Source organism: Salvelinus alpinus, chromosome 12 (genome assembly GCF_045679555.1).
Source record: "Salvelinus alpinus chromosome 12, SLU_Salpinus.1, whole genome shotgun sequence".
In the NCBI taxonomy this organism is placed as follows: Eukaryota; Metazoa; Chordata; class Actinopteri; order Salmoniformes; family Salmonidae; genus Salvelinus; species Salvelinus alpinus.
Window position 1 is genome coordinate 56,856,931 of NC_092097.1, and position 12,501 is coordinate 56,869,431.

Sequence of the window (12,501 nt, forward strand, 5' to 3'; positions counted from 1 at the left end):
TGAAGAAACTATCAACTAGCATTGAAAAGACACGACTGAAGAAAAGTAGCTACATAACAGTCTACTCTTTACCTGCTCATTCTGTCATCTTCCTTGTGATGAGAGAAGTACAGTAGTATCCAGCCTTTTTTGTTTTCCTTCTCTTCCTGTTGTCTCAGTCAGAGCTTGCTAGCCATGTTGTGCTGTGCTAGTCCTATACGAGAGACTGACTGGCTGGCACTCAGCTCAACAGACCGACCGATGACTAGGGCTCAAAGAGGGAGGGATTAAAGCCTTAAGTGTTTGGCATAAACTTCCTTCCTGTTCAGTTTTTTGTTTTTTTGCCACTATTTTTCCAGGGAATTATTAAGTACAGTCATACTTCACCCTCTGGTTCAAGCCCCAATCAAAATCAGTTCAAAAGTCCAAACATTGCTTTGTAGCAACAGTCCCCTCTCAAATTAAGGCCATTCTTCAGGACCCAACAGAACAGACGGGTGACAGCTGAGAGAGAGAATGAGCGAGAGGAGAGTAGGAGGAGCGGGAGAGAGGAGCGGGAGCGAGCGAGAGAGAGAGAGAGAGAGTGTAGGAGGAGCGAGAGAGAGAGAGAGTGTAGGAGGAGCGAGAGAGAGAGAGAGAGAGGGGGAGGAGCGAGAGAGAGAGAGAGGGGGAGGAGCGAGAGAGAGAGAGAGAGAGAGAGGGAGGAGCGAGAGAGAGAGAGAGAGGGAGGAGCGAGAGAGAGAGAGAGGGGGAGGAGCGAGAGAGAGAGAGAGAGAGAGAGGGGGAGGAGCGAGAGAGAGAGAGAGAGAGAGGGGGAGGAGCGAGAGAGAGAGGGGAGGAGGAGCGAGAGAGAGAGAGAGGAGGAGCGAGAGAGAGAGAGAGGAGGAGCGAGAGAGAGAGAGAGGAGGAGCGAGAGAGAGAGAGAGGAGGAGCGAGAGAGAGAGAGAGGAGGAGCGAGAGAGAGAGAGAGGAGGAGCGAGAGAGAGAGGGGAGGAGGAGCGAGAGAAAGAGGGGAGGAGGAGCGAGAGAGAGAGGGGAGGAGGAGCGAGAGAGAGAGGGGAGGAGGAGCGAGAGAGAGAGGGGAGGAGGAGCGAGAGAAAGAGAGGAGGAGGAGCGAGAGAAAGAGAGGAGGAGGAGCGAGAGAGAGGAGGAGCGAGAGAGAGGAGGAGCGAGAGAGAGGAGGAGCGAGAGAGAGGAGGAGCGAGAGAGAGGAGGAGCGAGAGAGAGAGAGAGAGAGGAGGAGCGAGAGAGGAGGAGCGGGAGCGAGAGGAGAGAGGAGAGAGAGAGGGGAGCGGGAGAGAGAGGGGAGGAGGAGCGAGAGAAAGAGAGGAGGAGGAGCGAGAGAAAGAGAGGAGAGAGAGAGGGGAGGAGGAGCGAGAGAGAGAGGGGAGGAGGAGCGAGAGAAAGAGAGGAGGAGGAGCGAGAGAAAGAGAGGAGGAGGAGCGAGAGAGAGGAGGAGCGAGAGAGAGGAGGAGCGAGAGAGAGGAGGAGCGAGAGAGAGGAGGAGCGAGAGAGAGAGAGAGAGAGGAGGAGCGAGAGAGGAGGAGCGGGAGCGAGAGGAGAGAGGAGAGAGAGAGGGGAGCGGGAGAGAGAGAGGAAGAGGTGACCCTAATAAGCCTCTTTAGCGTGGTGACAGAACAGGTCCAGGACAGGATGCCTTCTTTTCACTCTGTCAATTAGGTTCATATAGTGGAGTAACTACAATGTTGAACCTGGACCTAACCAACTGGCAAGTGTCTTCACTGACATTTTCAACCTCTCCCTGACTCAGTCTGTAATACCAACATGTTTCAAGCAGACCACCATAGTCCCTGTGCCCAAGAACACTAAGGTAACCTGCCTAAATGACTACCGACCCGTAGCACTCACGTCAACAGCCATGAAGGAAGTGCTTTGAAAGGCTGGTTATGGCTCACATCAACACCATAATCCCAGAAACCTTAGACCCACTCCGATTTGCATTCTGCCCAAACAGATCCAGATGATGTAATCTCTATTGCGCTCCACACTGCCCTTTCACACCTGGACAAAAGGAACACCTACGTGAGACGGCTATTCATTGACAACAGCTCAGCGTTCAACACAATAGTGCTCTCAAAGCTCATCACTAAGCTAAGGACCCTGGGACTAAACACCTCCCTCTGCAACTGGATCCTGGACTTCCTGACGGGCCGCCCCCAGGTGGTAAGAGTAGGTAACAACACATCCGCCACACTGATCCTCAACACGAGGGCCCTTCAGGTCGGGCTGGGTGATATGGCCAAAACATATCAAGGGATTGAATTTTTATTTATTTAAATGGGTCGTGGATGTTGTTACCAATTGTTTTCTTGGTGACTATGGTCTCAGCTGCCTTGAGATCATTGACAAGATCCTCCCGTGTAGTTCTGGGCTGATTCCTCACCGTTCTCATGATCATTGCAACTCCACGAGGTGAGATCTTGCATGGAGCCCCAGGCCGAGGGAGATTGACAGTTTATTTTGTGTTTCTTCCATTTGCGAATAAACGCACCAACTGTTGTCACCTTCTCACCAAGCTGCTTGGCGATGGTCTTGTAGCCCATTCCAGCCTTGTGTAGGTCTACAATCTTGTCCCTGACATCCTTGGAGAGCTCTTTGGTCTTGGCCATGGTGGAGAGTTTGGAATCTGATTGATTGATTGCTTCTGTGGACAGGTCTTTTATATAGGTAACAAGATGAGATTAGGAGCACTCCCTTAAAGAGTGTGCTCCTAATCTCAGCTCGTTACCTGTATAAAAGACACCTGGGAGACAGAAATCTTTCTGATTGAGGGGGAGGTCAAATACTTATTTCCCTCATTAAAATGCAAATCAATGTATAACATTTTTGACAAATGTTTTTCTGGATTTTTTTGTTGTTATTCTGTCTCTCACTGTTCAAATAAACCTACCATTAAAATTATAGACTGATCATTTCTTTGTCAGTGGGCAAACGTACAAAATCAGCAGGGGATCAAATATTTTTTCCCCTCACTGCAGGTCTATACCATCAGTGGTATTATCAGGCTGTACAACTAATTATGTTTGCTCTGACTCAGTACATTAGCTAGCTACCTAGCGATTAGCATTAGCGGCTAACAAGATTTAGGTCCCAAATTGCTAAGAAAAAGACAAACTAGCTGTTTGCAGATGTAAGCAACACAACTAATAGTGTCATTATAGAACACTACTGGATTTATATGCAGAATTAAAGTGAAAACAGCATTGTTGCCATCAACTGGAGGTCGACCGATTAAATCGGAATGAGGGCCGATTTCAAGTTTTCATAACAATCGGAAATCTGTATTTTTGGACACCGATTTGGCCGAATTTTTATACCTTTATTTATCCTTTATTTAACTAGGCAAGTCAGTTAAGAACACATTCTTATTTTTAATGACGGCCTAGGAACGGTGGGTTAACTGCCTTGTTCAGGGGCAGAATGACAGATTTTTACCTTGTCAGCTCGTGGATTCAATCTTGCAACCTTACAGTTAACTAGTCCAACGCTCTAACCACCTGATTACATTGCACTCCACGAGGAGACTGCCTGTTACGTGAATGCAGTAAGAAGCCAAGGTAAGTTGCTAGCTAGCATTAAACTTATCTTATAAAAAACAATAAATCAATCATAATCACTAGTTAACTACACATGGTTGATGATATTACTAGTTTATCTAGCGTGTCCTGCGTTGCATATAATCGATGCGGTGCGTATTCGCAAAAAAGGACTGTCTTGCTCCAATGTGTACCTAACCATAAACATCAATGCCTTTCTTAAAATCAATACACAATTATATATTTTTAAACCTGCATATTTAGTTAATATTGCCTGCTAACCTGGCTCGTTGCGAACTCTGTGGAGACTATTTCTTCCTAACAAAGACAACCAACTTCGCCAAACGGGGGATGATTTAACAAAAGCGCATTTGCGAAAAAAGCACAATCGTTGCACGACTGTACCTAACCATAAACATCAATGCCTTTCTTAAAATCAATACACAGAAGTATATATTTTTAAACCTGCATATTTTGCTAAAAGAAATCCAGGTTAGCAGGCAATATTAACCAGGTGAAATTGTGTCACTTCTCTTGCGTTCATTGCACGCAGAGTCAGGGTATATGCAACAGTTTGGGCCGCCTGATTTGTCAGAATTTTACGTAATTATGACATAACATTGAAGGTTGTGCAATGTAACAGGAATATTTAGACTTATGGATGCCACCCGTTAGATAAAAGACGAAACGGTTCCGTATTTCACCGAAAGAATAAATGTTTTGTTTTCGAGATGATAGTTTCCGGATTCGACCATATTAATGACCTAAGGCTCGTATTTCTGTGTGTTATTATGTTAAAACCAAGTCTATGATTTGATAGAGCAGTCTGACTGAGCGATGGTAGGCACCAGCAGGCTCGTAAGCATTCATTCAAACAGCACTTTCCTGCGTTTTGCCAGAAGCTCTTTGCTGTGCTTCAAGCCTATCAACTCCCGAGATTAGGCTGGTGTAACCGATGTGAAATGGCTAGCTAGTTAGCGGGGTGCGCGCTAATAGCGTTTCAAACGTCACTCGCTCTGAGACTTGGAGTGGTTGTTCGCCTTGCTCTGCAAGGGCCGCGGCTTTTGTGGAGCGATGGGTAACGCTGCTTCGAGGGTGGCTGTTGTCGATGTGTTCCTGGTTCGAGCCCAGGTAGGGGCGAGGAGAGGGACGGAAGCTATACTGTTACACTGGCAATACTAAAGTGCCTATAAGAACATCCAATAGTCAAAGGTATATGAAATACAAATCGTATAGAGAGAAATTGTCCTATAATATAACTACAACATAAAACTTCTTACCTGGGAATATTGAAGACTCATGTTAAAAGGAACCACCAGCTTTCATATGTTCTCATGTTCTGAGCAAGGAACTTAAACGTTAGCTTTCTTACATGGCACATATTGCACTTTTACTTTCTTCTCCAACACTTTGTTTTTGCATTATTAAAACCAAATTGAACATGTTTCATTATTTATTTGAGGCTAAATTGATTTTATTTATGTATTATATTAAGTTAAAATAAGTTTTCATTCAGTATGGTTGTAATTGGCATTTTTACTAACACATTTTTTTGTAATTTTCTTTTTATTATAAATATTATTTTTTAATATATTTTTTTATTTTAAATTGGCCGATTAAATCGGTATCGGCTTTTTTGGTCCTACAATAATCGGTATTGAAAAATCATAATCGGTCGACCTTTACCATCAACATTGTTGCATGTGCTGGATTGACCATGCAGACTGAAAGCGGCATGGAGAGAGCTAGAAATGACTCATGTAGCAAAGTAAACTATAAAAATGAACGTTACACACGACGCATCACATTTTTTTAAATCATACACTGTTATAGAAGTTAAGTATATCGGTACATACGGGTATATATGTACTGGTACCCCCTGTATATAGCCTCTCTATTGTTATTTGACTGCTGCTGTTAAACTATTTGTTACTATTTGTTACTTACAGAAAGACATCAGAGTAGTGGAACGGGGTGTTGGACATCATGTGGGTACAATGAGGCAAACCATTACCACATATTTTGCGAACGCCCTAAGCTTGTATCATACTGGCAGGACGTGCAAAGATGCATGGAAGACATATTTAAGGCTGATGTCCCATGCAGAGGTGAGGTTCTGTATTCAGGGGCCTACTGGTTAGAGCGCTGGGCCATTAACTGAAAGGTTACTGGATCGAATCAACCGAGCTGACGAGGTAAAAAGAAGCTGCCATTCTGCCCCTGAACAAGGCAGTTAACCCACTGTTCCCCGGTAGCCTGTCATTGTAAATAAGAATTTGTTCTTAACTGACTTGCCTAGTTAAATAAAAGGTTACATTTAAAAATAGATATATATTCAGGGAACACGCTTGATTGGGAATACACCTACTAGCAAGTAAGAAAGCCCTAATAACGGTTAGAATCAAAGGCGTCCGTTGGTAGGTGAATGGATAACATGAGATCTATGCGATGGAGAGGCTGACCTTTTCTCTGAGACTACAGGAACAAATGGATTCATAGTGACTGTCAAAATGGATTGAGTATATATATAACATCGTTAAGGTCTGATTTTGTTCAATGGTCAAAGTGGAAACATCTGGTACTGTAATACAATCCATCTGTTCACCTGTTAATAGTTACTGTATAATTTTTTTTTAAACAGGAGAGAAATATTGGAAAATTGAGAACAAAGACCTTTGATCTATGACACTGCATCCCTGAGACTCGCTGAATGTCTTATTTTTAGTTTTACGCTTTTTAAACTTTTGTGCTCGCTTTGTCTTTATACTTTTCATCTTGCATATTCACACTTAAAATGGAGGCAACTATATGTACATTCTATATTTGGACTTGGTGATGTGGAGTGGCCCTGAGGGGCCTGTGTTGCATGAGTAGACTTTCTCATGGACAACTGAACTATGGCTTGGTGTGAGACAAGTCTCAATGAAATGTCACTTGTGTCTGAATCTTATCTTATCACTTGTGTCTGAAGCTCTCACAGACCTGTTAGTTTTTCTTTAAGAAGCCCTCCTGTTCTCCACTCATTACCTGTATTAACTGCAACTGTTTGAACTCGTTACCTGTATAAAAGACACCTGTCTACACACTCAATCAAACAGACTCCAACCTCTCCACAATGGCCAAGACCAGAGAGCTGTGTAAGGACATCAGGGATAAAATTGTAGACCTACACAAGGCTGGGATGGGCTACAGGACAATAGGCAAGCAGCTTGGTGAGAAGGCAACAACTGTTGGTGCAATTATTAGAAAATGGAAGAAGTTCAAGATGACGGTCAATCACCCTCGGTCTGGGGCTCCATGCAAGATCTCACCTCGTGGGGCATCAATGATCATGAGGAAGGTGAGGGATCAGCCCAGAACTACACGGCAGGACCTGGTCAATGACCGGAAGAGAGCTGGGACCACAGTCTCAAAGAAAACCATTAGTAACACACTACGCCGTCATGGATTAAAATCCTGCAGCGCACGCAAGGTCCCCCTGCTCAAGCCAGCGCATGTCCAGGCCCGTCTGAAGTTTGCCAATGACCATCTGGATGATCCAGAGGAGGAATGGAAGAAGGTCATGTGGTCTGATGAGACAAAACTAGAGCTTTTTGGTCTAAACTCCACTCGCCGTGTTTGGAGGAAGAAGAAGGATGAGTACAACCCCAAGAACACCATCCCAACCGTGAAGCATGGAGGTGGAAACATCATTCTTTGGGGATGCTTTTCTGCAAAGGGGACAGGACGACTGCACCGTATTGAGGGGAGGATGGATGGGGCCATGTATCGCGAGATCTTGGCCAACAACCTCCTTCCCTCAGTAAGAGCATTGAAGATGGGTCGTGGCTGGGTCTTCCAGCATGACAACGACTCGAAACAGACAGCCAGGGCAACTAAGGAGTGCCTCCGTAAGAAGCATCTCAAGGTCCTGGAGTGGCCTAGCCAGTCTCCAGACCTGAACCCAATAGAAAATCTTTGGAGGGAGCTGAAAGTCCGTATTGCCCAGCGACAGCCCCGAAACCTGAAAGATCTGGAGAAGGTCTGTATGGAGAAGTGGGCCAAAATCCCTGCTGCAGTGTGTGCAAACCTGGTCAAGAACTACAGGAAACGTATGATCTCTGTAATTGCAAACAAAGGTTTCTGTACCAAATATTAAGTTCTGCTTTTCTGATGTATCAAATACTTATGTCATGCAATAAAATGCAAATTAATTACTTAAAAATCATACAATGTGATTTTCTGGATTTTTGTTTTAGATTCCGACTCTCACAGTAGAAGTGTACCTATGATAAAAATGACAGACCTCTACGTGCTTTGTAAGTAGGAAAACCTGCAAAATCGGCAGTGTATCAAATACTTGTTCTCCCCACTGTATATATATTTAGACTAGAGGTGGAGGTTTTGAATGAGCATGTGCAATAGCTGGGTGGAGGGAGGCCTATTGAATGGGCATGTAGGTTAACTGCTGGGGACGCTTGTTAAAAAAGCTTTATATAAAAATAAAAATAAATGCTTAATCAACATCTTCTCACACTCACAGACATGTCATAACTTACAACATGCAAGTCTGCAAATGTATATTGCTTTTGCTGACCCAATGTTTACTATGCAATTGTTGTCTTTCTACCAGCATAACATGTAGTTTCATCAGTGGCGTGTGATTTCTCTCTTTATGGGATTATGCTTTTGAAGAAAGAGAGCTGTGCAGAGTGACAGAAACCAAACAGTTAAAACAGCACAATACTAAGGCCTTTTCCCCTTCCCAAGACACCAACCATAATGGGTTAGGCCCCTAGCCTTCAGCGATATCCTTCAACAACAGCTATGTCTACGCAATGCCACTCAAACACCCCACCCCCCCATCCCCCATCTCAACACCACTGTCAACTTCAGTACTCCAGTGAGGTCAGCCAGCACACAGGAGCCAGAAAGACAGGCTAGGTGGGTGACCTCTAGAGGGGAACGTATATAGGGACGCTGCATGTGAAAAGAATAACATTTGTCACAGAGACACATTCAACAGGTGACACATGCTAATTGATGGGGCACAGCACAGCATGTGGGGCAGGCAGCAACTCTAGGATGTCCCGGCGGGACAGGCCATCAGAATGACACACTGTGGACATGACAGGACCAACTGGCTTTTCAAAAGCCACAGCTGGATTTGCTCCTAATATGTGATCACATAAATCATTCAACTGATATCCCCCTACCACATTCATAGATGCTAACTGCTTCAGCCCCTACTGATGATGGTGTCTTCTGACCGTGGGGAGCCCCGGCACTTACTCTAAACATTAACATGCATCGCTTGTTGTACGTTTTAGGAAACATAAGGAATGTATCTTTTTTTTAAACAAAAAGGTTAAATTACTACACACCTTTATTAGTGTTCCCACATAGCCATATCTCCATGTTACTACGAAAGACAGACAGAAGACATATGCAGCCACCTGTGCTAATTATAAAATAATCAAATGTATTTATAAAGCCCTTTTTACATCATCCGATGTCACAAAGTACTTATACAGAAACCCAGTCTAAAACCCCCAAAAAGCAAGCAATGCAGATGTAGAAGCACGGTGGATAGGAAAAACTCCCTAGAAAGGCAGGAACCTAGGAAGAAACCTGGAGAGGAACCAGGCTCTGAGGGGTGGCCAGTCCTCTTCTGGCTGTGCCGGGATGAGATTATAACAGTACATGGCCCAGATGTTCAAAGATGACCAGCAGGGTCAAATAATAATCACAGTGGTTGTAGAGTGTGCAGCAGGTCAGCACCTCATGAGTAAATGTCAGTTGGCTTTTCATAGCTATCTAGCGTGCTCCGATCACCTGTGTGTAAGCGCAACTGGAGAGTTAGTGTAGTTTGTCAACTGGAGGCACATACAGCTTGTGGATATGTGCAAAACTGCTCTAAACGTTAAAAACACAGCGTCGGAATTGTAGTTGACATGGAGCCAAATGTGGGCGAATGTAACCGCTGAAAACACTACACATACGGTTTTCGATAACTAATATCCCTTTACCACATCCTCAGAGGCACTAAATACACGGGCAGAAAATGGGAAGGATAAGCACATTAATGAATATATGATAGGCCTATATGTAGTAAATATCTATACACACTGAGCGTTATTTTGACAATACCATCCTTCATATTTAAATATGAGGCAGATTAAGTCACACTTGCTCCTCCAGTGTTACATTATGACCATAGGTTGTCACAGCTGAATACCGACGTGACATGTTTTCATTGCACGATGGAGGCTTTGAGTGTGAGCAGTTATTTACTGCCCTAACACTCAAATTGTTGATGTTTTTCAAAAGGTTCTATCGCAGATGGATAGCTACAGCAAACATAACATTCATGTTTATATCAGTCATTGCGGTATCAACAACCAACCCTGGCAAAGATACAGATTGTAACGTTAGCTGATTACATTGTGCGAGGAGTATGACGTTAGCTTGCCAGTTAGCCCACCAAAATATGTACGTTAGCTAAAGTCCTTATTGGATAAAGCATACCTCAGCTAGATAAACATATTTGGCTATATTAGGTAGCTAAAACACGTTTTTGGCAATGCTCGCTATCTAGTTTCACAACTACGCTAACATTACACATTATACCAATGTTAGCTAACGTTGTTTACTTACCAGGTTTGTGAATCCTCAGTTTGACAGATGAAAGCAAACCCCAAAACGGAGGGCAAACAGGACAGACCCCTGCCTACCGTAGCCGAACCGAAATAACCTTAGCTAGCTAACGCGTTAGCAGATAACTTGTAGCCTGTGTGACTGCATTTTAGCTAGCAAACGTTGACTTAAATCGGTGTAGTTAATGTTCGCTACAAGTCAACATGGCTAACTAGCTAGGACGTGCTTGCAACCTGAGAAAGGGTATTCAGATGATAGGTACTCTGTATCCTTAGCTAACGTTAGCTAAATGTCTGACTAAAACACACGATAACCAGCTAGCTAGTTAGCAGCGACTCGGTTTAGCACAATAGCTAATTCGGGTCCCTCAGTTCAGGCAAGAATATATGTGTGTGTCATTCTCCCGTCTAATAACGGCATGCTTCGCATCCAAAACAGTTCGGTACGGCATATATTATGACGACATTTTGTGACGGTTTTGGTCTTCGGTAACGGTTTTTGTCGGATGTTCGTGCACACGACATTTTTTTTCTTCTTCTGCAGGCAAGCCGAAGTTCGATAGCCTTAGTCAACGCCCCTTCGTCGGTGATTGGTTAAATTGTAGGGCTGACGCTAGCAAAGACATTTTATAACTACTCCAAGATCGTTCATATGTGTCGTTTATAGCGGTAGCTGATGAAGCATAGTGGGCGGAACAAGTAAGTAAGTAAGCCAAGCACGAGATCCTATTGGCGCGTTGTGTCATATATTTGCATATTTCCGTTAGGGAACGCCTCCTCTGTATAGTGAGCGTGTGCACAAATTATATTTGACCATGCACTCCTTCTAAACATCGCAATTTTTTAAACTTTTGAAAAACGTAAATTCTATACAACTTAATGCATTGTGTTCGTAACAGATTCTAGTTTTGGGAACAGCAAAATGTAGTGAGATCTGGGCCCAGATTCACAAAACCTTATTAAGAAGAAATGTCTTCTTAACTGGCATTTTTTCCTTAACTATAGACTTAAGAATGAAATTAAGCAAAATTGCTATTCCTCAAAAAGGTTATTGGAAAATCTATTGCGCTATTTCTCATGTTTCTCCTTAAGCAAAAAGTTAAGAAGAAATTAGATTCTTGAAAATAAAAAAGTAATTGTAAATGTTCTTAAATCCAAGATAAACTATGGGCAGTGAGAGAATAAGCTCATGAAAGCAATAGAACATGTTAAATTCACTCACAAACTTCATCTGAAAGTTTCGGTATTGATTTAAACCCAAGAACATGTTTTAGAACAGTCATCTCAGAAGGAAATAATCGAACATGTCATTGCTAGCTAGATAGCTAGCTAAATTGGTTGCCTAGCAACAAACATTTTAAGATGATTCATAAGAAGATATTTGTGAAGTTTTCAAGAAAATCATAAAATCTTAAAGATATTGTTGAGGAATTGCACTTTACTATCTTACGAACTTCTCGTTTTTTCTTTCTTAAAAAGCTTCTTAAGTTTTGTGGGCCCAGATGTTTAAATCGATGAGAAAATTTGCAGAATGTCGGCCCAGTTTCACCTAGTTCCATCCTCTCCCACTACCCGCGACTGGACTCCCATTCAGCCCTAAACTCAGTATGTGGAGGAAGTAGATGCGGAGTTCGAATTAAGTAGCGCGTCGAGTAAATTTGGTGAAGACAAATGTTCTGAATGGACAACAGTAATATCGAAAACTGGAACAAAAACGAAATTGTCTAACATTGGAGTGGAGGATACGTGTGTAAAAGATAATGAATCGTTTCTTGTTGGGATGCGTTTGTTGAGTAAGGATGAGTATGTGGGAAAACCGTTCGAGGTGTCGAAAATGGTGACGTCTGGGCTTGGAAAAGTAGAGTCTGTCAGTGTCATTGAAATAGCCAAAAGCCTTATGTCAAATTTCATCAGTTCCCAGTAACTTCTAAACGTATTCATAACACAGGCACAATTCCAGTATTTATCAATAATTCCTGCTACTTCCTTCTTAAATACTTCATTCTCTAGTAAAGTCTTGTTCATTTTCCAGTAACCTTTACTAACTTTTTTTGTTGACAAACCATGCATATTTATCTTTATTGAGATCCCTTTGTGGTCTGTTAAAATCGATGGTTCAATCGAGACTGTATCAACCTTGTCAGCCATATCTTCAGATATCAGCCAGAAATCAATACGGGATTGTATAGATAAATCTTTGGTACTCCATGTAAACATAATGTTATCTGGGTTCTTATGTCTCCAAATATCTAGAACACCTAACCTTAGACATATATTCCTTATCTCACAAACAGAATTGCTATCCTTAGGAGGCCATCTATCTAGATTAT

At 42.9% G+C, this 12,501-nt stretch overlaps 1 protein-coding gene across 3 annotated transcripts in view; it reads right to left on the bottom strand.

Annotated features, from left to right (window-relative positions):
* The window catches only part of LOC139536398 (uncharacterized), a 68,145-nt gene extending 57,406 nt beyond the window's left edge, over window positions 1–10,739 (bottom strand). For 2 of the 3 annotated variants that reach the window (XM_071336903.1, XM_071336900.1), the window contains exon 1: window positions 10,173–10,739. The gene's annotated coding sequence lies outside the window, so the exon portion shown is untranslated. Of the gene's footprint in view, window positions 1–72; window positions 536–10,172 lie in introns of those variants that run through there. The other variant, XM_071336901.1, reaches the window with a different exon arrangement.
* Between the last annotated feature and the right edge of the window lie 1,762 nt (window positions 10,740–12,501).